The sequence below is a fragment of the Symphalangus syndactylus genome, chromosome X, assembly GCF_028878055.3.
Source record: "Symphalangus syndactylus isolate Jambi chromosome X, NHGRI_mSymSyn1-v2.1_pri, whole genome shotgun sequence".
Lineage (NCBI taxonomy): Eukaryota > Metazoa > Chordata > Mammalia > Primates > Hylobatidae > Symphalangus > Symphalangus syndactylus.
Window position 1 is genome coordinate 83302491 of NC_072447.2, and position 24954 is coordinate 83327444.

At 36.9% G+C, this 24954-nt stretch overlaps 1 long non-coding RNA gene across 1 annotated transcript in view; it reads left to right on the forward strand.

Moving 5' to 3' along the window:
• The window catches only part of LOC134735997 (uncharacterized), a 366473-nt gene that overhangs the window by 322627 nt on the left and 18892 nt on the right, over positions 1-24954 (forward strand). Inside the window, exon 2 of the long non-coding RNA XR_010119610.1 lies at positions 22590-22632. This is a non-coding gene — a long non-coding RNA (uncharacterized lncRNA). The remainder of the gene's footprint in view (positions 1-22589; positions 22633-24954) is intronic.

Genomic DNA, 24954 nt, shown 5'->3' on the forward strand with positions numbered 1-24954 from the left:
CACACTTTCAAAGCATTAAAAGGGAGCACAGATACAACTGTGAGGAAATATAGAGGAGCCACACAACTGAGAAAGGGCCTTCCAACTGAGCATTACACCTAAGCGCCACCTACTGAATCACACCCTAAAGCTTCAACACAAAAAAAACCTCACTAACATACACACCTGTGAAGCCAAAGACAAGAAATAAGCTACAAATAAAGACCATGCACAAAGCCTTGACTCTGAAAAAAACATCCAGAAAAGAAGTCTATTGACCATACTCAATCTACACCACAGTTAAAGGAACACCCACACACTGAAATGAGAAAATAAACAATGCAAGAACTTTAGCAACTCAAATGCCAGAACATCTTATGTCTTCCAAATGACCACACTATTTCTCAAACAAGGGTCTTAACAAGGCTGAGCTAGCTGAAATTACAGAAATAGAATTCAGAATATGGATAAGAACAAAGATCCTCAAAATTCACAATTGCAAAACCCAATCCAAGGCAACTAAAAATCACAATAAAGCAATATAGGAGCTGTCAGAAAAAAAATAGTCACTATAAAAAGGATCCTAACTGATTATATGGACCTGAAAAACACACTACAACGATTTCATAATGCATTCACAAGTATAAAAAGCAGAACAGACCATGCTGAGGAAAGAACCTTAGAACTTGAAGATGAGCTCTCTGGAACAAGACAATCAGAAAAGAAAATAAGAAAAAAGCATAAAAAGAAATGAACAAAACCTACAAAAAATATGAGATTATATAAAGAGAACATATCTATGAATCATTGGCATTCTTGAAAAATATGGGGAAAAGCAAACAAATTGGAAAACCTATTTCAGGATATCATCCATGAAAGCATCCCCAGTCTTACTAGAGAGGCCAGCAGTAAAATTTAGAAAATACAGAGAAACCCCTGCAGCATTCTACACAAGATTATTGCCAAAACACATAATCATCAGATTTTTCCAAGGTCAAAATGAAAGTATGTTAAAGTTGGCTAGAAAGAACAGGTCACCTACAAAGGGAACTCCATCAGACTGACAGAAGACCTCCCAGCAGAAACCCTACAAGCCAGTATATATTGGGGGCCTATATTCAACATTCAAAAAAAAAAAAACTTGAATCAGGAATTTTATATTCAGCCAAACTAAACTTCCTAAGAGAGGGATAAATAAGATCCTTTTCAGATAGGCAAATTCTGAGTAAATTTGTTACCACCATACCTGCCTTACAAGAAACATTGAAAAAAGCACTAAATATGGAAAAAAAAATTACCAGCCAGTATGAAAACCCACTTAAGTACACAGACCAGAGACACTATAAAGCAGCAACACAAACAAGCCAGCATAATAACCAGCTAATCACATAATGACAGGTTCAAATTGATGCATATCAATAGTAATTTTGAATGTAAATGAGCTAAATGTCCCCATTTAAAAGAAAAAGAGAGGCAAGCTGGATAAAAACGCATGATCAAATAGTAAGCTGTCTTCAAAAGATCCATCTCACACGCAGTGACACCCGTAGGCTCAAAATAAAGGAATGAAGGAAAATTTACCAAGCAAATGGAAATTAGAAAAAAAGCAGAAATTGGAATCCTAATTTCAGACAAAACAGACTTTAAACAAAAAAGATCAAATAAGACAAAAGAAGGGCATTACATAATGGTAAAGGGTTCAATTCAACAAGAAGACCTAACTATCCTAAATATATATGCACCCACCACAAGAGCCCCAGATTGATAAAGCAAGTTAGTAGAGACTTACAAAGAAACCTAGAAAACCCACTATTATTAGTGGGAAACTTTAATATCGCAATTACAATATTAGAAAGACCATCAAGTCAAAAAATTAACAAATATATTCACGACCTGAACTCAACATTGGACTAAATGAATCTCAAAGACCTCTACATAACTCCCCATACAAAAACAACAGAACATACATTCTTCTCATCACCACATGACACATACTCTCTAGAATTGACAACACAATCACACACAAAACGATCCTCAGCAAATGCAAAAGAACAGAAATTATATCAAACACACTCACAAACCACAGTGCAATAAAAACAGAAGTTAAGACTAATAAAAATCTTTCAAAATTATGCAATTACATGGAAATTGAATAATCTGCTCCTGAATAACTTTAGAGTAAATAATGAAATTAAGGGAGGAATCAAGAAGTCTTTGGAAACTAATGAGAACAAAGATACAACATACCATGATCTCTGAGACACAGCTAAGGCAGGAATAAGAGGGAAATGTGTAGCAATAAATGCCCACATCAAAAAGTTAGTAATATCTCAATTTAACAACCTAACATCACAACTAAAGAACTAGATTACCAGCTCAATATCACTTATCGTTAGAGAAATGCAAATTAAAACCACAATGAGATACCATCTCATGCTAGTCAGAATGGCTATTATTAAAAAGTCAAAAAACAACAGACGCTGGCAAAGTTGCAGAGAAAAAGAAATGCTTTTATACTGTTGGTGGGAGTGTAAATTATTTCAGCCATTGTGGAAAGCAGTGTAGCAATTCCTCAAAGACCTAGAGGCAGAAATACCATTTGACCTAAAAATTCCATTACTTTGTATATACTCAACAGAATATGTTATTCTATTATAAAGATACATGCATGCATATGTTCATTGCAGCACTATTCACAATAGCAAAAACATGGAATCAATCCCAGTGCCCATCAATGATAGACTGGATAACGAAAATGTGGTATATATACACCATGGAACACAATGCGTTGATAAAAAGGAATTAGATCATGTCCTTTGCAGGGACATGGATGAAGTTGGAAGCCACTTTCCTCAGCAAGCTAACCCAGGAACAGAAAGACAAACAGTGCATATTCTCACTTATAAGTGTGAGCTAAATGATGAGAACACACGGACACAAGGAGGAAAACAACACACACTGGGGTCTGTAATGGGAGGAGGGAGAATATCAGAAAGAATAGCTAATGGATGCTTTGCTTAATACCTAGGTGATAGGATGATCTGTGCAGCAAACCACCATGGCACATATTTGTCTATGCAGCAAACCTGCAGATGTGGCACATGTACCCCTGAACTTCAAATAAAAGTTGAAGAAACAAACACAAAGAATCGGAAAACCTAGGAAAAATCAACTCCAAAGCTAACAGAAGACAAAAAAAAAAAAAAAATCAGAGATGAACTGAAAGAAATTGAGGCACAAAGAAAATTCAAAGAAACAACAAATTCAGGAGTTGGTTTATTGAAAAAATTAACAAGACAGGCCATTAGCTAGACTAATAAACAGAAAAAGAGAAGATCTGAACAAACACAATTAAAAATGACAAAGATGTTACCACTGACCCCACAGAAATACAAATAACTATCAGAGAATATTATGAACACTTCTATGCACATAAACTAGAAAATCTGGAAGGGGTGGATAAGCTCCTGTATGCATACACCCTCCCAAGACTAAACAAGGAAGAAATTGATTCCCTGAAAAGACCAATAATGAGCTGAACCAGTAATAAATAGCCTAGAAAAAAAAAAAAGCCCAGAACCAGAAGCAGATGGATTTACAGCTGTATCTACCAGATTTACAAGGAAGATCTGGTACTAGTCCTATTAAAACTATTCCAATAAATTAAGAAAGTGAGGTTCCATCCTAACTTATTCTATGAGGCCAGCATCATCCTGATACCAAAACCTGGTAGAGGCACAACAAAAAAAAGAACACTTCAGGCCAATAACCTTGATGAGCATTGATGCAGAAATTCTCAACAAAATACTGGCAAACTGAAACCAGCAGCATATCAAAAAGCAAATGCCCCATGGTCGAGTAGTCTTCATCCCCAGGATGCAAGTTTGATTCAATATATGAAAATCAATAAGTGTGATTCATCACACAAACAGAACTAAGACAAAAACCACATGAGTATCTCAATAGATGCAGAAAAGGCTTTTGATAAAGTTTAACATCACTTTGTATTAAAAAGTCTAAAGAAACTAGGAATACACATTGAAAGGAAGGAAGACACATTGAAGGAATACACATTGAAATAATAAGAGCCACCTATGACAAACCCACAGTCAATATTATACTGAATGGTCAAAAGCTGAAAGCATTCCCCTTGAAAACTGGCACAAGACAAAGATGCCCTCTGTCACCACTCCTATTCTACATTGTATTGGAAGTCCTGGCCAGAGCAATCAGACAAGAGAAAAAATAAAGCTCATCCAAATAAGCAGAGAAAAAGTCCAACCGTCCCTATATCCCTGTTTGTATACAAAACAATTTTTTTTTAGACAGAGTCTTGCTCTGTCACCCAGGCTGAATTGCAGTGACGTGATTTTGACTCGCTGCAACCTCCACCTCCCAGATTCAAGTGATTCTCATGCCTCAGCCTCCCAACTAGCTGGCATGCACCATCATGCCTGGCTATTTTTTGTATTTTTAGTAGAGACAGGATTTCACCATATTGGTCAGGCTGCTCTCAAACTCCTGACCTCAAGAAATCAGTTTGCCTTGGCCTCCCCAAATTCCGGGATTACAGGCATGAGCCACTGAACCCGAGATGACTCTATATCTAGAAAACCAGATAGTCTTGGCGCAAAAGCTCTTTCAGGTGATAAACAACCTCAGAAAAGTTTCAAGATAAAACAACAATGTACACAAATATTAGCATTTTGATACACCAAAAACATTCAGGCCAAGAGCCAAATCAGGAATGCAATCCCATTCACAGTTGTCACACACACACACACACACACACAAATATATGTATATATACCTAGGAATACAGCTTGCCAGGGAGGTGAAATATCTCTACAATGAGAATTACAAAATGCTGCTCAAAGAAATCAGAGGTGACACCAAAAAATGAAAAACATTCCATGCTCATGGATAGGAAGAATCAATATTGTTAAAGTGGCAACACTGCCCAAAACAATCTACAGATAAAATGCTATTCCAATCAAACTACTAAAGACATTCTTCCCAGAACAAGAAAAATCTATTTTCAAATTCATATGGAACCAAAAAGGAGCTCTAACAGCCAAGGCAATTATAAGCAAAAGGCATAAAGTTGAAAGCATCATGTTACCCGACTTCAAACTATACTGCAGGGCTACAGTAACCTAAACAGCATGGTACTGGTACAAAAAGAGACATATAGACCAATAGAATAGAATAAAGAGCCCAGACATAAGGCCACACATCTACAACCATGTAGTCTTTGACAAAGCTGACAAAAACTAGCAATGGGAAAGGACTCTGTATTCATTAAGTGATTGTTAGATAACTGGCTAGTCATATGCAAAAAATTAAAACTGAACCCCCTTCTTATACAATTTACAAAAGTTAACTCAAGATGAATTGAAAACTTAAAGGTAAAACCTAGAAATATAAAAACGCTGGACTACAACCTAGGCAATAACATTTTGAACATAGGATTGGGCGAAGATTCATGAGGAAGATGCCAAAAGCAATTGTAACAAAATCAAAAATTGACAAACCTATTGAATTAAACTAAAGAGCTTCTACACAGCAAAAATAAATTATAAACAGAGTAAACAGACAGCCTACAAAATGGGAGAATGTATTTTCAAACTATGCATCTGACAAAGGTCTAATATCCAACATCTATAAGAAACTTAAGCTAATTTACAAGAAAAAGAAACAACCCCATTAAAAAGTGGGAAAAGAACATAAGCAGACATTTTTCAAAAGAAGATATACATGTGGATGAAGCTGAAAACCATTATTCTCAGCAAACTAACACAAGAACAGAAAACCAAACACTGCATGTTTTCACTCATAAGTGGGAGTTGAACCATGAGAACACATGCACACAGAGAGAGGAACATCACACACCGGGGCCTGTCAGGGGTTGGGGGCTAGGGGAGGAATAGTATTAGGAGAAATACCTAATGCAGATGACGGGTTGATGGGTGCAGCAAACCACCATGGCTCATGTATACCTATGTAACATACCTGCACGTTCTGCACATGTATCCGAGCTTAAAGTATAATTTAAAAAATTAAAAAAGAAAACATGTGCCATGGTGGTTTGTATCAACCTGTCACCTAGGTATTAAACCTCAACATGCATTAGCTATTTGTACTGATATTCTCCCTCCCCTCACATTTCTTGAAAGGTCCCGGTGTGAATTGTTCCCTTTTCTGTGTCCGTGTGTTCTCATTGCTCAGCTCGCACTTATAGGTGAGAAACATCTCGTGTTTGGTATTCTGTTCCTGTGTTACTTTGCTGAGAATGATGCCTTCCAGCTTCATCCATGTCCCTGCAAAGGACATAATCTCATTGCTTTTCATAGCTACATAGGATATACTGATTTTCTTCCTTTTGGGTATATTCTTAGCAGTAGAATTGCTGAACTGTATAGTAGCTCTGTTTTTAGTTTTCTGAGGAACCTCCAAACTGTTCTCCATAGCGGTTATACTAATTTATATTCCCACCAACAGTGTACAAGTGTTCACTTTTATCCACATCCTTTACTAGCATTTGTTATTATCTGTCTTTTGGATAAAAGCCATTTTACCAGGGGTAAGATGTTACCACATTGAAGTTTTGATATGCATTTCTCTGATAATCAATAATGTTGAGCACCTTTTCATACATTTGTTTGCCATTTGTATATCTTCCCTTGAGAAATAGCTATTCAAAGATTTTGTCCATATTTTATTGGATTATTAGATTTTTTCCTAAGGGGTTGTTTGAGCTCCTTATATATTCTGCTTATTAGTCTTTTGTTTTCTCTCATTCTGTGGGTTGTTTCTTTGTTGATGATATCATTTGCTGTGCAGAAGCTTTTAACTTGATGTAATCCCATTTGTCTGTTTTTTTCTTTGGTTGCCTATGCTTATGGGCAACCAAAAACTCAACGTTTTCTTGTTGTAGTTTTATAGTATGAGGTTTTAGATTTAAGTTTTTAATCCAATTTGATTTTTGTATACAGTGAGAGATAATGGTCAAGTTTAATCTTCTGCATATGGATATCCAGTTTTCCTAGCACAATTTATCGAAGAGACTGTCCTTTCTCCAATGTATATTCTTGGTACCTCTGTTGAAAATGAGTTCACTGTAGATGTATGAATTTAGTTTTGAGCTCTCTATGTGGTTCCATTGGTCTATGTGTCTGTTTTAATTCCCGTGCCATGCTGTTTTGGTTACTATAGCTCTTTAGTACAATTTGAAGTCAAGTAAAGTGATTCTTCTAGTTTATAACTAACTTTACATTCTAAATATGCTCCTCCACCATTCTTGGCCATGTCAGTCAATTGAATCACACTGCACCTAGCCACTCAGTCAAAACACCTGAGAATTATTCTACATTTCTAATTTTCCTTCATCCTAAACCTTGAATCTATTGGAAAATTTAGTTGTTTTTTTTTTCTTTTTTCATCTTTTTTAAATTATACTTTAAGTTCTGGGGTATATGTGCAGAACATGGAGTTCTGTTACTTAGGTATACAGGTGCTGTGGTGGTTTACTGCACCCATCAACCAGTCACCTACATTAGGTATTTCTCCTGACGTTATCCCTCCCCTAGCCCCCCAGCCCCTGACAGACCCGAATGTGTGATATTCCCCTCCCTATCTCCATGTGTTCTCGTTGTTCAACTCCCGCTTATGAGTGTAAACATGCAGCGTTTGATTTTCTGTTCTTGTGTTAGTTTGCTGAGAATGATGATTTCCAGCTTCATCCGTGTCCCTGCAAAGGACATGCACTTATCCTTTTTTAAGACTGCATAGTATTCCATGGTGTATATGTACCACATTTTCTTTATCCAGTCTGTTATCGATGGACAAATCTTTGCTTTTGTGAAAAGTGCGGCAATAAACGTGTGCATGTGTCTTTATAGTAGAATGATTTACAATCATTTGTGTATATACTCAGGAATGGGATTGCTGGATCAAATGGTATTTCTAGTTCTAGATCCTTGAGAAATTGCCATACTGTGGCAGTAGTTTCTTTTGCTGTGCAGAAGCTCTTTAGTTTAATTAGATCCCATTTGTCAATTTTTGCTTTTTTTGCCATTGCTTTTCATGTTTTAGACATGAAGTCTTTGCCCATGCCTATGTCCTGAGTGGTATTGCCCAGGTTTTCTTCTAGGATCTTTGTGGTCCTAGGTCTTAAGTTTAAGTATTTGATCCATTTGAGTTGATTTTTGTATAAGGTGTAAAGAAGGGGTCCAGTTTCAGTTTTCTGCATTTGGCTAGTGAGTTTTCCCAACAACATTTATTAAATAGGGAATCTTTTCCCCATTGCTTTTTTGGGTCAGGTTTGTCAAAGATCAGATGGTTGTAGATGTATGGTGTTATTTCTGAGGACTCTCTTCTGTTCCATTGGTCTATATATCTGTTTTAGTACCAGTACCATGCTGTTTTGGTTACTGTAGCCTTGTAGCATAGTTTGAAGTCAGGTAGTGTGATGCCTCTAGCTTTGTTCTTCTTGCCCAGAATTGTGTTGGCTATGTGGGCTCTTTCTTGGTTTCATAAGAAGCTTAAAGTAGTTTTTTTCCCAATTCTGTGAAGAAAGTCAGTGATAGCTTGATGGGTATGGCATTGCATCTATAAATTACTTTGGGCTGTATGGCCATTTTCACGATATTGAATCTTCTTATCCATGAGCATGGAATGTTTTTCCATTTGTTTGTGTCCTCTCTTACTTTCTTGAGCAGTGGTTTGTAGATCTCCTTGAAGAGGTCCTTCACATCCCCTGTAAGTTGTAATCCTAGGTATTTTATTCTCTTTGTAGCAATTGACAATGGGAGTTCACTCATGATTTGGCTCTCTGTTTGTCTGTTATTGGTATATAAGAATATAGGAATGCTTGTGATTTTTGCACGTTAATTTTGTATCTTGAAACTTTGCTGAAGTTGCTTATTAGCTTAAGGAGATTTTGGGCTGAGAAGATGGGGTTTTCTAAATATATAATCATGTCATCTGCAAACAGAGACAATTTGACTTCCTCTCTTCTCATTTGAATACCCTTTATTTTTTTCTCTTGCCTGATCTCCCTGGCCAGAACTTCCAATACTATGATGAATAGGAGTGGTTAGAGAGGGCATGCTTGTCTTCTGCCAGTTTTCAAAGGGAATGCTTCTACTTTTTGCTTGTTCAGTATGATATTGGCTGCGGGTTTGTCATAAATAGCTTTTTATTTTGAGATACGTTCCATTGATACCCAGTTTATTTAGAGTTTTTAGCATGAAGTGGTGTTGAATTCTGTCAGAAGCCTTTTCTGCATCTATTAAAATAATCCTGTGGTTTTTATGATTCGTTCTGTTTATTTGATGGATTGTTTATTGATTTGCATATGTTGAACCAGCCTTGCATCCCAGGGTTGAAGCTGACTTGATTGTGGTGGATAAGCTTTTTGATGTGCTGCTGGATTCGGTTTGCCAGTATTTTATTGAGGATTTTCACATCGATGTTCATCAGGGATATTGGCCTGAAATTTTCTTTTTTTGTTGTGTCTCTGCCAGGTTTTGGTATCAGAATGATGTTGGCCTCATCGATGAGTTAGGGAGGAGTTCCTCTTGTTCTATTGTTTGGAATAGTTTCAGAAGGAATGGTATTAGTTCCTCTTTGTACCTCTGGTAGAATTCGAATGTGAATCCCTCTGGTCCTGGCCTTTTATTATTGTTGTTGGTAGGCTATTAAGTACTGCCTCAATTTCAGAACTTGTTATTGGTTTATTCAGGGATTCGACTTCTTCCTTGTTTAGACTTGGGAGGGTGTACGTGTCCAGGAATTTATCCACTTCTTCTAGATTTTCTAGTTTATTTGCATAGAAGTGTTTATAGAATATCTGAGGGTAGTTTTATTTCTGTGGGATCAGTAGTGATATCCCCTATATCACTTTTATTGCGTCTATTTGATTCTTCTCTCTTTTCTTGTTTATTAGCCTGTCTTGTGGTCTATTCTGTTGATCTTTTCAAAAAACCAGCTCCTGGATTCATTGATTTTTTTAAGGGTTTTTCATATCTCTATCTCCTTCAGTTCTGCTCTGGTCTTAGTTATTTCTTATCTTCTGCTAGATTTTTAGTTATCTTATCTGTCAAAAGTATTATGCTGTTGCAAATTTAATTGCGGTTTTGGCATTGTTAGAATTTGCCATTTGATATTGGAATACATTCTCAAATAAATTTGGTTATGTTTTACATCATTTTAATGGGCAATTCTCACCTTATGATTTTTTTGCTAATGACTTATTACTTGCTATTTATTTTCTGTTTATTTTAGACTATGGAAATAACGTTAAACAGAAAGCAAATTTCTGCAATTTTCTTATTCATGTTCCAAATGGGCCATAAAGCAGCAGAGACAACTCGCAATGTCAGCAACACATTTGGCCCAGGAATTGCTAATGAACACACAGTGCAGTGGTGGTTCAAGAATTTTGCAAAGGAGATGAGAGCCTTGAAGATGAGGAAGATAGTGGCCGGCCATCAGAATTTGACAATGAGCAATTGAGAGCAATCATTGAAGCTAATGCTCTTACAACTACACAAGAAGTTGCTGGAGAACTCAACGTCATCCATTCTGTGGTCATTCAGCATTTGAAGCAAACTGGAAAGGAGAAAAAGCTTGATAAGGGGGTGCCTCATGAACTGAGTGAAAATCTTTTAAAAATCATCATTTTGAAGTGTCGTCTTCTCTTATTCTATGCAACAGCAACTTTCTGATAGATTCAAGGTTTAGGATGGAGGAAATATAGAAATGTAGGATAATTCTCTGGTGTTTTGATCAAGTGGCTAGGTGAAGGGTAATACAATTGACTGACATGGGCAAGACTGGTGGAAGAGCATGTTTAGAATGTAAAGACCTCAATTGGATTGTGACATGTGAAGAAAAGTGGATTTTATGTGACAACCAGAGATGACCAGCTCAGTGGTTGGACTGAGAAGAAGCTCCAAAGCGTCTCCTAAAGCCAAACTTGCACCAAAATAAAAGGCATGGTCACTGTTTAGTGGTCTGCTGCTGGTGTGATCCACTACAGGTTTCTGAATCCTGGCAAAACCATCACATCTGAGAAGTATGCTCAGCAAATCAAATCAATGAGATGCACCAAAAATTGCAACACCTGCAGCCAGCATTGGCCCACAGAAAGGGCCCAATTATTCCCCCACAATAATGCGCAACCACACGTCGCACAACCTATACTTCCAAAGTAAAATGGATTCGCTATAAAGTTTTGCCTCTTTCGCCATATTCACCTGACTTCTTGACAACCAACTAACACTTCTTCCATCATCTCGACAACTTTTTGCAGGGAAAATGCTTCCACAACCAGCAGGATGCAGAAAATACTTTCCAAGAGTTCTTTGAATCCCAAAGCATGGACTTTTATGCTACAGGAATAAACAAACTTATTTCTCATTGGTGAAAATGTGTTGATTGTGATGGGTTTCTATTTTTATTAATAAAGATATGTTTGAGCCTAGTTATAATAATAATTCACTGTCCAAAACCACAATTACTTTTGCACCAACCTGCAACTCTAGAGCCATTCGATTTTCCCCAGGTCCACTGCTACCACCACAGTGGCCTAAGGCACAATTAGACAGACCATCAGAAACAGCCCCCTAACTGAGCTCGATGTTCCCAATTTTGTCAATCCCCAGCTTTTTTAATTATTTTATACTGCAGCAATAGTGATCTTTTAAAACACATAAACTGGATCATGATCCTCTTTGACATAAAACACTTCAAGTGCTTTAAAACAAACATTTAACAAATTTGTTTTAGCTTATGTATTCTGGATACTGACTATATCTGTACCTTCACCTCCTGCTACTGAGTCCTTAGATCAAAATGCTTTTGGTACTATGAGTTTTTTCTGTTTCTTGGGAGTAGGTAAGGCTTTTTCCCATTGCAAGAGCTTTGCAAATGCTATGTACTATCTGACTGGAAACATTGGCCCTTAGATCTTTGCAGTGTTTTCTCCTTTCTGTCATTCGGGTCTCAGTTTAAATATCACCACCTCAGCAAAGGTAAAATGCTCCATCATCATACTACCTTATTTTCTTTTTCTTGAGCGCTTATTATTTGAAATGATTTTTAATGCTCCACAGCCCAAACAGAATTGAAATACTTTGAAAATTGTACCTTGCCTATCATGTTCATGACTTTCTTTCCTGCACCAAGAACAGTGCCTGAAACATAATATGTCGTATGTGCTCAATTATTACCAGTTAAATAAATGCCTTGCAGGCATTACCCCTGAGGTTCCAGGAAGGCTGTAAAAATCAACAAAATGAATAACAATATCACAGTTTTCCTCCCTTTCATTCATCCTGTTTAGGTTCCTCAGCATATGCTTTTATGGTACAAAGGTACAAATATCATCTTGAAGACATTGTCTTTTTAGATTTGATCTAATTCTTGTCAGAGTAGCCAACTGGGGATGTTATTATCCAATAGAAGTGCTACAATCTGCTCTTCTTCTGCCCATTGGGCTAGAAAAAATCGAAATTTAGAGCAGGTTGAGCAATAGTCCTGTTCTGTAGCCGCTCCAATATTGCAAGCTGTCTTCCTTTAATTGTTTCTTTTTAAATCTTTTGCCAATCACTTTGGGTAGTATGGAAATTTTAACCATCATAAATCTTCCAATCCATGAACATTGGGTAGCCTTCCATTTGTGACATCTTTAATTTATTTTGGCAATGCTTTGTCATTTTCAGTGTGAAAATCCTCTGCATAATTGGTTAAGTTTATTTCTATTTTATTCTTTTTTGTGTTTTTTTTTTTAATTTTTTCAAATTCTACTTTAAGTTCTGGGACACATGTGCAGAATGTGCAGGTATGTTACATAGGTATATGTGTGCCATGCTGGTTTGCTGCACCAATCAACCTGTCATCTACAATAGATATTTTCCCTAATGCTATCCCTCCCCTTGCCCCCCACCCCCCAATGGGCCCCAGTGTGTGATGTTCCCCTCCCTGTGTCCATGTATGTTCATTGTTCAACTCTCACTTACGAGTGAGAACATGCGGTGTTTGGTTTCTGTTCCTGTGTTAGTTTGCTGAGAATGATGGTTTCCAGCTTCATCTGTGTTCCTGCAAAGGACATGAACTCATTCTTTTTTATGGCTGCATAGTTTTCCATAGTGTATATGTGCCACAGTTTATCTATCCAGTCTATGATTGATGGGTATTTGGGTTGGTTCCAAGTCTTTGCCATTGTAAATAGTGTTGCAATAAACATACATGTGCATATGTCTTTATAGTAGAATAATTCATAATCCTTTGAGTATATACCCAGTAATGGGATTGCTGGGTCAAATGGTACTTCGGGTTCTAGAGCCTTGAGGAATCACCACAATGTCTTCCACAATGGTTGAACTAATTTACACTCCAACCAACAGTGGAAAAGCATTCCTATTTCTCCACATCCTCTCCGGCATCTGTTGTTTCTGGACTTTTTAATGATCACCATTCTAACTGGCATGAGATGGTATCACATTGTGGTTTTGATTTGCATTTTTATAATGACAAGTGATGATGAGCTTTTTTCATTTTTGTTGGTCACATAGATGTCTTCTTTTGAGAAGAGTTCATATCCTTTGCCCACTTTTCGATGGGATTGTTTGGTTTTGTCTTGTAAATTTGTTTAAGTACCTTGCAGATTCTGGATATTAGCCCTTTGTCAAATGAATTGATGGTAAAAATTTTCTCCCATTCTGTAGGTTGTCTGTTCACTCTGATGCTAGTTTCTTTTGCTGTGCAGAAGCTCTGTAGTTTAGTTAGATCCCATTTGTCAATTTTGGCTTTTGTTGCCATTGCTTTTGGTGTTTTAGTCGTGAAGTCTTAGCTGATGCCTATGACCTGAGTGGTATTTGCTAGGTTTTTTTCTAGGGTTTTTATGGTATTAGGTCTTACATTTTAGTCTTTAATCCATCTTGAGTTAATTTTTATATAAGGTGTAAGGAAGGGGTCCAGTTTCAGTTTTCTGCATATGGCTATCCAGTTTTCCCAACACCATTAATTAAACAGTGAATCCTTTCCCCATTGCTTGTTTTATCAGGTTTGTCAAAGATCTGGTGGTTGTAGATGTGTAGTGTTTTTTGTCAGGCCTCTGTTCTGTTCCATTGGTCTATATATCAGTTTTGGTACCAGTACCATGCTATTTTGGTTACTGTAGCCTTGTAGTATAGTTTGAAGCCACGTAGCATGATACCTCCAGCTTTGTTCTTTTTGCTTAAGATTGTCTTGGCTATACAGGCTCCTTTTTGGTTCTACATGAAATTTAAAGTAGTTTTTCTAATTCTGTGAAAAAATTCAGTGGTAGCTTGATGGGAATGGCATTAAATCTATAAATTACTTTGGGCACTAAGGTCATTTTCACAATATCGATTCTTCATATCCATGAGCATTGAAGGTTTTTCCATTTCTTTGTGTCCTCTTTTATTTCATTCAGCAGTGGTTTGTAGTGCTCTTTGAAGCGGTCCTTCACACTCCTTGTAAGTTGTATTCCTAGGTATTTTATTCTCTTTGTAGCAATTGTGAATGGCAGTTGACTCATGATTTGGCTCTCTGTTTGTCTATAACTGGTGGATAGGAAGGCTTGTGATTTTTGCACGTTGATTATGTATCCTGAGACTTTGCTGAAGTTGCTTACCAGCTTAAGGAGATTTTGGGCTGAGATGATGGGGTTATCTAAATACACAATCATGTCATCTGCAAACAGAGACAATTTGACTTCCTCTCTTCCTATTTGAATACGCTTTATTTCTTTCTCTTGCCTGATTGCCCTGGCCAGAACTTCCAATACTATGTTGAATAGGAGTGGTGAGAAGACGTCCTTGTCTTCTGCCAGTTTTCAAAGGGAAGGTTTCCAGCTTTTGCCAATTCAGTATGATATTAGCTGTGGGTTTGTCATAAATAACTCTTTTTATTTTGAGATATGTTCCATCGATACCTAGTTTATTGAGTGTTTGTATTAGGAAGGGGTGTTGAATTGTATCGAAGGCCTTTTCTGCATCTATTGATATAATCATGTGGTTTTTGTCATTGGTTATTTTTATGTGATGGATTACGTTTATTAATTTCTGTATGTTGACCCAGCCTTGCATTCCAGGGATGAAGCCAACTTGATCGTAGTGGATCAGCTTTTTGATGTGCTGCTGGATTCAGTTGGCTAGCATTTTACTGAGGATTTTTGCATCAATGTTCATCAGAGCTATTGGCCTGAAATTGTTTTTTTCATTCCTGTCTCTGCCAGGTTTTGGTATCAGGATGATGCTGGCTTCATAAAATCAGTTAGGGAGGTTTCTCTGTTTTTCTATTGCTTGGAATAGTTTCAGAAGGAAACTCCTCTTTGTACCTCTGGTAGAATTTGGCTGTGAATCCATCTAGTCCTAGGCTTTTTTTGTTTGTTTGGCTATTAATCACTGTCTCAATTTCAGAACTTGTAATTGGACTCTTCAGGGATTTGACTTCTTACTGGTTTAGTCTGCAGATGGGGTATGTCTAGGAATTTATCCATTTATTCTAGATTTTCTAGTTTATTTGCAGAGAGGTGTTTATAGTGTTTTCTGATGGTAGTTTGTGTTTCAGTGAGATCAGTGGTGATACCCCTTTATCATTTTTTATTGTGTCTATTTGATTCTTCTCCATTTTCTTCTGTATTAGTCTGGCTAACAGTCTATTTCATTAATCTTTTCAAAAAACCAGCTCCTGGATTCATAGATTTTTTGAAGAGTTTTTCGTGTCTCTATCTCCTTCAGTTCTACTCTGATCTTAGTCATTTCTTGTGCTAATGCTAGCTTTTGAATTTGTTTGCTCTTGCTTCTCTAGTTCTTTTAACTGTGATGTTAGGGTGTCAATTTTAGATCTTTCCCGCTTTCTGATGTGGGCATTCAGTGCTGTAAATTTCTCTCTAAACACTGCTTTAGCCACGTCCCAGAGATTCGGGTATGTTGTATCTTTTTCTCATTGGTTTCAAAGAACTTATTTAAATCTGTCTTAATTTCGTTATTTACCCAGTAGTCATTCAGGAGCAAGTAGTTCAGTTTACACATAGTTGTGTGGTTTTGAGTGAGTTTTTTAATCCTGATTTCTGATTTGATTGCACTGTGGTCTGAGAGACTGTTTGTTATGATTTCTGTTCTTTTGCATTTGCTGGGGTGTGTTTTGCTTCCTACTATGTGGTCAGTTTTAGAATAAGTGCGATGAGGTGTTGAGAAGAATGTATATTCTGTTGATTTGGGGTGGAGAGTTCTGTAGATGTATATTAGCTCCACTTCATGAAGAGCTGAGTTTAAGTCCTGAATATATTTGTTAATTTTCTTTCTCATTGATCTGTATAATATTGACAGTGGGGTGTTAAAGTCTCTCACTATTATCGTGTGGGAGTCTAAGTCTTTTTGTAGGTCTCTAAGAACTTGCTTTAAGAATATGGGTGCTCCTGGCTGGGCACAGTCACTCATGCTTGTAATCCCAGCACTTTGGGAGGCCAAGGTGGGCAGATCACATGAGATCAGGAGTTCAAAACCAGCCTGACCAATATAGTGAAACCCCATCTCTATTAAAAACACAAAAATTAGCCAGGCATGGTGGCAGGTACCTGTAGTCCCAGCAACTCAGGAAACTGAGACAGGAGAATTGCTTGAACCTGGGAGGTGGAGGTTGCAGTGAGCCGAGATTGTGCCACTGCACTCCAGCCTGGCCAACAGAGTGAAACTCCATCTCAAATAATAATAATAATAATAAAATAAAAAATAAAAAAAAGAATACGGGTGATCCTGTATTGGGTGCATACATATTTAGGATATTTAGCTCTTCTTGTTGCATTGTTCCCTTTAACATTATGTAATGCCCTTCTTTGTCTTTTTTGTTTTGATCTTTGTTGGTTTAAAGTCTGTTTTATCAGAGACTAGGATTGCAATCCCTGCCTTTTTTTTTCTGTCCATTTTCTTGGTAAACATTCCTGCATCCCCTTATTTTGAGCCTATGTGCATCTTTGCACGTGAGATGGGTCTCCTGAATGCAGCACACTGATGGGTCTTCACTCTTTATCTAATTTGCCAGGCTGTGTCTTTTAATTGGAGCATTTAGCCCATTTGCATATAAAGTTAATATTGTTATGTGTGAATTTGATCCTGTCATCATGATGCTAGCTGGTTATTTTGCACATTAGTTGATGCAGTTTCTTCAAAGTGTCATTGGTTCTTATTTTGGTATGTTTTTATAATGGTGGGTAACAAATTTTCCTTTCCATATTTAGTGCTTCCTTCAGGATCTCGTGTAAGGCAGGCCTGGTGGTGACAAAAATCCCTCAGCATTTGCTTGTCTGTAAAGGATTTTATTTCTCCTTCACTTATGAAGCTTGGTTGGCTGGATATGAAATTCTGGGTTGAAAATTCTTTTCTTTAAGAATGTTGAGTATTGGTTCCCACTCTCTTCTGGCTTGTAGGATTTCTGCAGACAGATCCACTGTTAGTCTGATGGGCTTTCCTTTGTGATAACCCTGACCTTTCTCTCTGGCTGCCCTTAACATTTTCTCCTTCATTTCAGTCTCAGTGAATCTGACAATTATATGTCCTGGGGTTGCTTTTCTCAAGTAGTAGCTTAGTGGTGTTCTCTGTATTTCTTGAATTTGAATGTTGATCTGTCTTGCTAAATTGGGGAAGCTCTCCTGGATAATATCCTAAATTGTGTTTTCCAACTTGGTTCCATTCTCCCTGTCACTTTCAGGTACACCAATCAATCATAGGTTTGGTCTTTTCACATAGTCCCATATGTCTTGGAGGCTTTATTCCTTCCTTTTCATTCTTTTTCCTCTGATCTTGTCTTCACACTTCATTTCATTTAGTTGATCTTTAATCTCTAATGTCTTTTTTTCCACTTGATTGATTCAGCTGCTGATACCTGTGTATGCTTCACAAAGTTCTCATGCTGTGTTTTTCAGCTCCATCAGGCCATTTAAGTTCTTCTCTAAACTGGTTATTCCAGTTAACAGTTCCTGTAACCTTTTATCAAGGTTCTTAGCTTCCTTGCATTGGGTTACAGCATGCTCCTCTAGCTCAGAGGAGTTTGTTATCATGCACCTTCTGAAGCGTACTTCTGTCAATTCATCAATCTCATTCATTCTCCATCCAGTTTTGTTCCCTTGCTGGAGAGGAGTTGTAATACTTTGAAGAAGGGGCATTCTGGTTTTTGGAATTTTCAGCATTTTTGTGGTGATTTTTCCTCATCTTCATGGATTTATCTACCTTTGATCTTCAATGCTGAAGACCTTTGGATTGGGTTTTTGTGTGTGCGTCCTTTTTGTTGGTGTTGATGTTATTGCTTTCTGTTTGTTAGTTTTCCTTCTACAGTCAGGCTCTTCTTCTGCAGGTCTGCTGGAATTTGCTCGAGGTCCACTCTAGACCCTGTTCACCTAGGTATCACCAGCAGAGTCTGCAGCATAGAAAAGATTGCTGCCTGCTCCTTTCTATGGAAGCTTCATCCCAGGGTGGAACCCACCTGATGCCAGCCAGAGCTCACCTGTTTGAGGTGCCTGTCAACCTCTGCTGGGAAATGTCTCCCAGTCAGGAGGCATGGGGTCAGGGACCCACTTGAGGAGGCAGTCTTTCCCTTAGCAGAGCTCAAGCACTGTGCTGGGAGATTCTCTGCTCTCTTCAGAGCTGGTAGGCAGGGATGTTTAAGTCTGCTGAAGCTGTGCCCTCAGCCACCCTTTCCCCCAGGTGCTCTCTCCTAGGGAGATGGGAGTTTTATCTATAATCCCCTGACTGGGGCTGCTGCCTTTCTTTCAGAAATGCTCTGACCAGATAGGAGAAATCTAGAGAGGCAGTCTGGCTACAGTGGCTTTGCCAGGCTGGAGTGGGTTCTGCCCAATCCGAACTTCCTGGCAGCTTTGTTTACACTGTGAGGGGAAAACTGCCTAGTGAAGTCTCAGTAATGGCAGATGCCCCTCCCCCCACCAAGCTCAAGCATACCATGTTTACTTCAGACTGCTGTGCTGGCAGCGAGAATTTCAAGCCAGTGGATCTTAGCTTGCTGGGCTTTTTGTGGGTGGGACCCACTAAGCTAGGCCACTTGGCTTCCTGGCTTCAGCCCCCTTTCCAGGAGAGTGAACAGTTGTGTCTTGCTGGTGTTCCAGGTGCCACTGTGGTATGAAAAAAAACTCCTGCAGCTAGCTCAGGGTCTGCCCAGATGGCTGCCCAGTTTTGTTCCTGAAACCCAGGGACTTGGTGGTGTAGACATCCGAGGGAATCTCCTGGTCTGCAGGTTGGAAAACCATGGGAAATGTGTAGTATCTGGGCCAGATATAACCGTGCCTCACAGCACAGTCCCTCATGGCTTCCCTTGGGTAGGGGAGGGAGTTTCCTGACCCCTTGCACTTCCTGTGTGAGCGACACCTCATCCTGCTTCTGCTCACCCTCCGTGGGCTGCACCCACTGTCTAATCAGTCCCAAAGAGATGAGCTGGGTACCTCAATTGGAAATGCAGAAATCATGTACCTTCTGTGTTGGTCTCGCTGGGAGCTGCAGATTGGAGCAGTTCCTATTCTGCCATCTTGCCAGATCCCCCCTTTTCTGTTATTTTAAATAGAATTGTTTTCTTAATTTCCTTTTCAGATTGTTCCTTGTTAGTGCATAGAAATGCAGCTAATTTTTATGTTTGTTTTCTATCGTACAACACTGCCAAATTCATTTATTAGTTCTAATAGTTTTTTGGGTAGCATCTTTAGTGTTTTCTATATAAGATTATGTAATTGGTGAACAAAGATAATTTTACTTTTTCTATACGATTTGGTTGCATTTCTTTCTTTCTTTCTTGCCTATTTGCTCTGGCTAGGAAAACCAGTACCATGTAAATAGAAGTGGCTAGAGTGAACATCTTTACCTTACTCCTGATCTTAGAGGAAAAATTTCAGCTTCATCATTCAGTATGTTAGTTGTAAGCCTTTCCTATTTGGCTTTTATGGTGTTGAAGTAATTTCCTTCTATTTTTAGTTTGTTGAATGTTTCTATCATAAAAAGTGTTAAATTTTGTCAGATCCATATCAAAATCCCAAAGACATGTTTTGCACACACAAAAAAAATCTTAAAATTTATATAAAACCACAAAAGAGTGAAGATCCAAAAGACCCTTAAGAAAGAACAAACCTGGAAGCCTCACAATTCCTAATTTAAACACATATTACAAAGCTACAGTAATCAAAACAGTGCAGTACTGGTATAAAAATGGACACATGAATCAATGGAATAGAACAGGAAGCCCAGAAACAAATTGATGCATACATATGGTCAGCTGATCTTTGACAAGGGTGCTAGTTATACACAATAGGAAGAAAAAGCTAGCTTTTTCTACAAATGGAACTGGGAAAACTTGATTTCTAAATGCAAAAAAAAAAAAAAAAGAAATTGTACTCTAGTACCACACACAAAAATCAACTCAAAATGGATTAAAAACTTAAACTTAAGACCCAAAACTATAAAACTCTTAGAAGAAAACATAGGAGAAAAGCTTCATGCCATTGATCTTAGCAATTATTTCACAGCTATGACACCAAAAGCAAAGGCAAGAGAAGCAAAAATACACCAGTGAGACTACATAAAAGTAAAAAGCTTCTACACTGCAAAAGAGAAAATCAGCAAGTTGAAATGGCAACCTTTAAACAAGAGAAAATATTTGCAAACCATATATCTGATAATTGGTTAATCTTCAAAATGCATAAGAAATTTTATATCCCAATAACTGTATGTATGTGTGTGTGTGTGTGTGTCTGTCTGTCTGTGTACAGCTCTTTAAAAGAAGGAAATTCTGTTATTTTGACAACATGAATAAACCTGGAATATATTAAGCTAAATAAAATAATCCAGGCACAGAAAGACAAATACTGCATGATTCCACTTATATGGTATGCTTAAATTAATTAAAGTAATAGAAGCAGAAAGCAAAATGGTGTTAGTCAGAGACTGGGAGGAGAGAAAAATGAGGAGCTGCTCTTCAAGGGGTGTAAAGTTTCACCACTTTACTTTCTAAAATATCAAAGAACTTCCTAGAATAAAAAAGTTCTAAAGGTTTGCTGTACGATATTGTGTTTACACTTTAAGATAGCGTATACCTGAAAGTTTGTGAAGAGAGTAGAGCTTATGTGTGTTTTTTACCACGATATTTAAAAAAATTTTTTGCCAAGCCATATGGAGAAAGGTTATATACATGTTTAAATATATTTATGTTTAAATATATATTTAAACATGAATTATTTAATTGCTACTGAGGCAGAATAAATTTTAATAATTTTTTTGGATACTAATATTTCTTCTCTGAATTGTATCCTTATTTCATTTGCTCTTGTTTCTAATGGAGTTAATTGTATTACTTTTATTGTCATTGTAATACTAGTATATGCTGATTTTTAAGTTTTTAGAAAACAAATAATTATTGAAAAACTAAAATCACCCTAATGCTTTATCCTTAAATTAGCCTACCATTGTATCCTTAATGTCTATGATTATGTCTCTAATTCTAGATATTTAATAAATATTTTATGTAATTCTCAACATAGCATATACTTTCCAGGATTTTTTTTATATCTACCCATATATTTTCATAGGATTGTAATCATAGTAGATAACAGTGGGCTGTATACTTTTTATATTTAGCACACTATAAATGTTCTCTTGTTTTGTAAATTATTTGTCATAAATATTTTTCTCAATAGACTTTTTTGTGATTTGTAGAATAATTTATGAGTTTCATTTAAAACTTAAAAAACCTAGACCACTAAAACTAAAATAAAATAATCTGTATTTTCTCAACGTATAGATAACTATTTGAAGTATTTTTCCTAAATAATAACAACACGAATGTTATATATTTAATGTGATTAGAACCACACTATTTATATGGTTATATATATGGAGATTTTTAATTTTTTTGAGTACATAGTAAGTATATGTATTTATGGGGCCCATAAGATATTTTGATGCAGGCATGCAATATGTGACAATCACATCAGGTTAAATGGGGTATCTATCACTTCCAGTATTTATCATTTCTTTGTGTATTAACATGTCAATTATACCCTTTTAGTTACTTTAAAATAGAAAATAAATTATTGTTGATTGCAGTCACCCTGTTGTGCTATCAAATACTGGGTCTTCTTTATTCTATTTAAATATATTTCTGTACCCATTAACCATCCCCACATCTCCCACCACCACACTACTCTTTTTAGCCTCTGGTAACCTTCATTCTTCTGTCTTCGTAAGTTCAATTGTTTTAATTTTTAGTTCCCCAAAAATAAGTGAAAATACGTGAACTCTGTCTTTCTTTTCCTAGTTTATTTCACTTAACATAATGTCCTACTATTCCATCCATGTTGTTACAAATAAAAATATCATTCTTTTTGTATGGCTGAATAATACTCCATTTTGTATTTGTAAAACATTTTCTTTATCCATTCACTTGTTGATGGAAATTCAGGTTTCTTCTAATTCTTTTTTTTTTATCTTTAAAATAAATATTTTATTAGTGTATGTGTAATCTTACAAAATGAAGTCCTGAAATTTCATATAGGGTTTTTAATTGATTTTTTTTTCCCATTACAGTGTTCACAATAATGTTTCGACCCAAAGTAATGGCTCCCAACAGGTAAGACAATACTAAGCTTCTAAAACACTGGATCACCCGTTAATTATGGTAACAGTAGTAGTATTGATTGGATTTTCATAGTGGTGTATGTAACCCTGCACAAATTATGTGCATTTTCTTTTCCTTTTCCCTTAAGTGATTCAGTAATAACTTCCTGTTATTTTATTCTCTAAGATTTTTTTTTTTAATTTTTTTATTTTTTTATTATACTTTAGGGTTTTAGGGTACATGTGCACAATGTGCAGGTTTATTACATATGTATCCATGTGCCATGCTGATTTCCTGCACCCATTAACTCGTCATTTAGCATTAGGTGTATCTCCTAATGCTGTCCCTCCCCCCTCCCCCCACCCCACAACAGTCCCCGGAGTGTGATGTTCCCCTTCCTGTGTCCATGAGTTCTCATTGTTCAATTCCCACCTATGAGTGAGAACATGTGGTGTTTGGTTTTTTGTCCTTGCGATAGTTTACTGAGAATGATGTTTTCCAGTTTCATCCATGTCCCTACAAAGGATACGAACTCATCATTTTTTATGGCTGCATAGTATTCCATGGTGTATATGTGCCACATTACAACTATCTGATCTTTGACAAACCTGACAAAAACAAGAAATGGGGAAAGGATTCCCTATTTAATAAATGGTGCTGGGAAAACTGGCTAGCCATATGTAGAAAGCTGCAACTGGATCCCTTCCTTACACCTTATACAAAAATTAATTCAAGATGGATTAAAGACTTATATGTTAGACCTAAAACCATTAAAATCCTACAAGAAAACCTAGGCAATACCATTCAGGACATAGGCGTGGGCAAGGACTTCATGTCTAAAACACCAAAAGCAATGGCAACAAAAGCCAAAATCGACAAATGGGATCTCATTAAACTAAAGAGCTTCTGCACAGCAAAAGAAACTATCATCCAAGTGAACAGACAACCTACAGAATGGGAGAAAATTTTTGCAACCTACTCATCTGACAAAGGGCTAATATCCAGAATCTACAATGAACTCAAACAAATTTACAAGAAAAAAACAAACAACCCCATCAAAAAGTGGGCAGAGGACATGAACAGACACTTCTCAAAAGAAGACATTTATGCAGCCAAAAAACACATGAAGAAATGCTCATCATCACTGGCCATCAGAGAAATGCAAATCAAAACCACAGTGAGATACCATCTCACACCAGTTAGAATGGCCATCATTAAAAAATCTGGAAACAACAGGTGCTGGAGAGGATGTGGAGAAATAGGAACACTTTTACACTGTTGGTGGGACTGTAAACTAGTTCAACCATTGTGGAAGTCAGTGTGGCGATTCCTCAGGGATCTAGAACTAGAAATACCATTTGACCCAGCCATCCCATTACTGGGTATATACCCAAAGGACTATAAATCATGCTGCTATAAAGACACATGCACACGTATGTTTATTGTGGCACTATTCACAATAGCAAAGAGTTGGAACAACCCAAATGTCCAACAACGATAGACTGGATTAAGGTTTCTTCTAATTCTTAACCGCTGTGAATAGTGCTGCAGTAAACAAGAGAGTGCAGTTATCTTTTCGTCATACTGTTTTCTCTTCATTTGGGTAAATACACAGTTGTAGCATTACTAAATGATATAGTGGTTCTATCTTTAGGTTTTGTGAAGAAATTCCATATTATTCTCAATAGTGGCTGTACTAATTTACATTCTGACCAACAGTGTAAGAGGATTCCCTTTTCTCCACATCCTCAACAGCATATGTTATTGTCTGTCTTTTGGTTAAAAAAGCGATTTTTACTTAGGTGAGATAACATTTAATTGTAGCTTTGATTTGCATTTCACTAATGATAAATGTTCAGTACCTTTACATATACCTGATTGCAATCTGTATATCTTCTTTTGAGAAATGTCTATTCAGATATTTTTCTCATTTTTTAATTGGATTATTTGACTTCTATTGAGTTGTTTGAACTTCTTATATATTCTGGTTGTTAATCCCTTGTAAGATGAGTAGTTTGCTAATACTTTCTTTCATTTTGTGGATTGTCTCTTCACTTTGTTGATTGTGTCCTTTGCTGTACGGAAGCCTTTTAACTTGATTTGATCAAATTTGTCCACTTTTGCTTAGGTTGCCCATGTCTGTGGTGTATTTCTTAATAAATATTTGTACAGACCAATGTCCTGAAGAGTTTCCCCAATGCTTTCTTGTAGTCTTATACTTTTAGGTGTTAGGTTTATGTATGTCTTCAATCCATTTTGATTTGACTTTTGTATATGGCAAGAAACAGGGGTCCAGTTTTATTCTTTTGCATATGGATATCCAGTTTTCCCAGC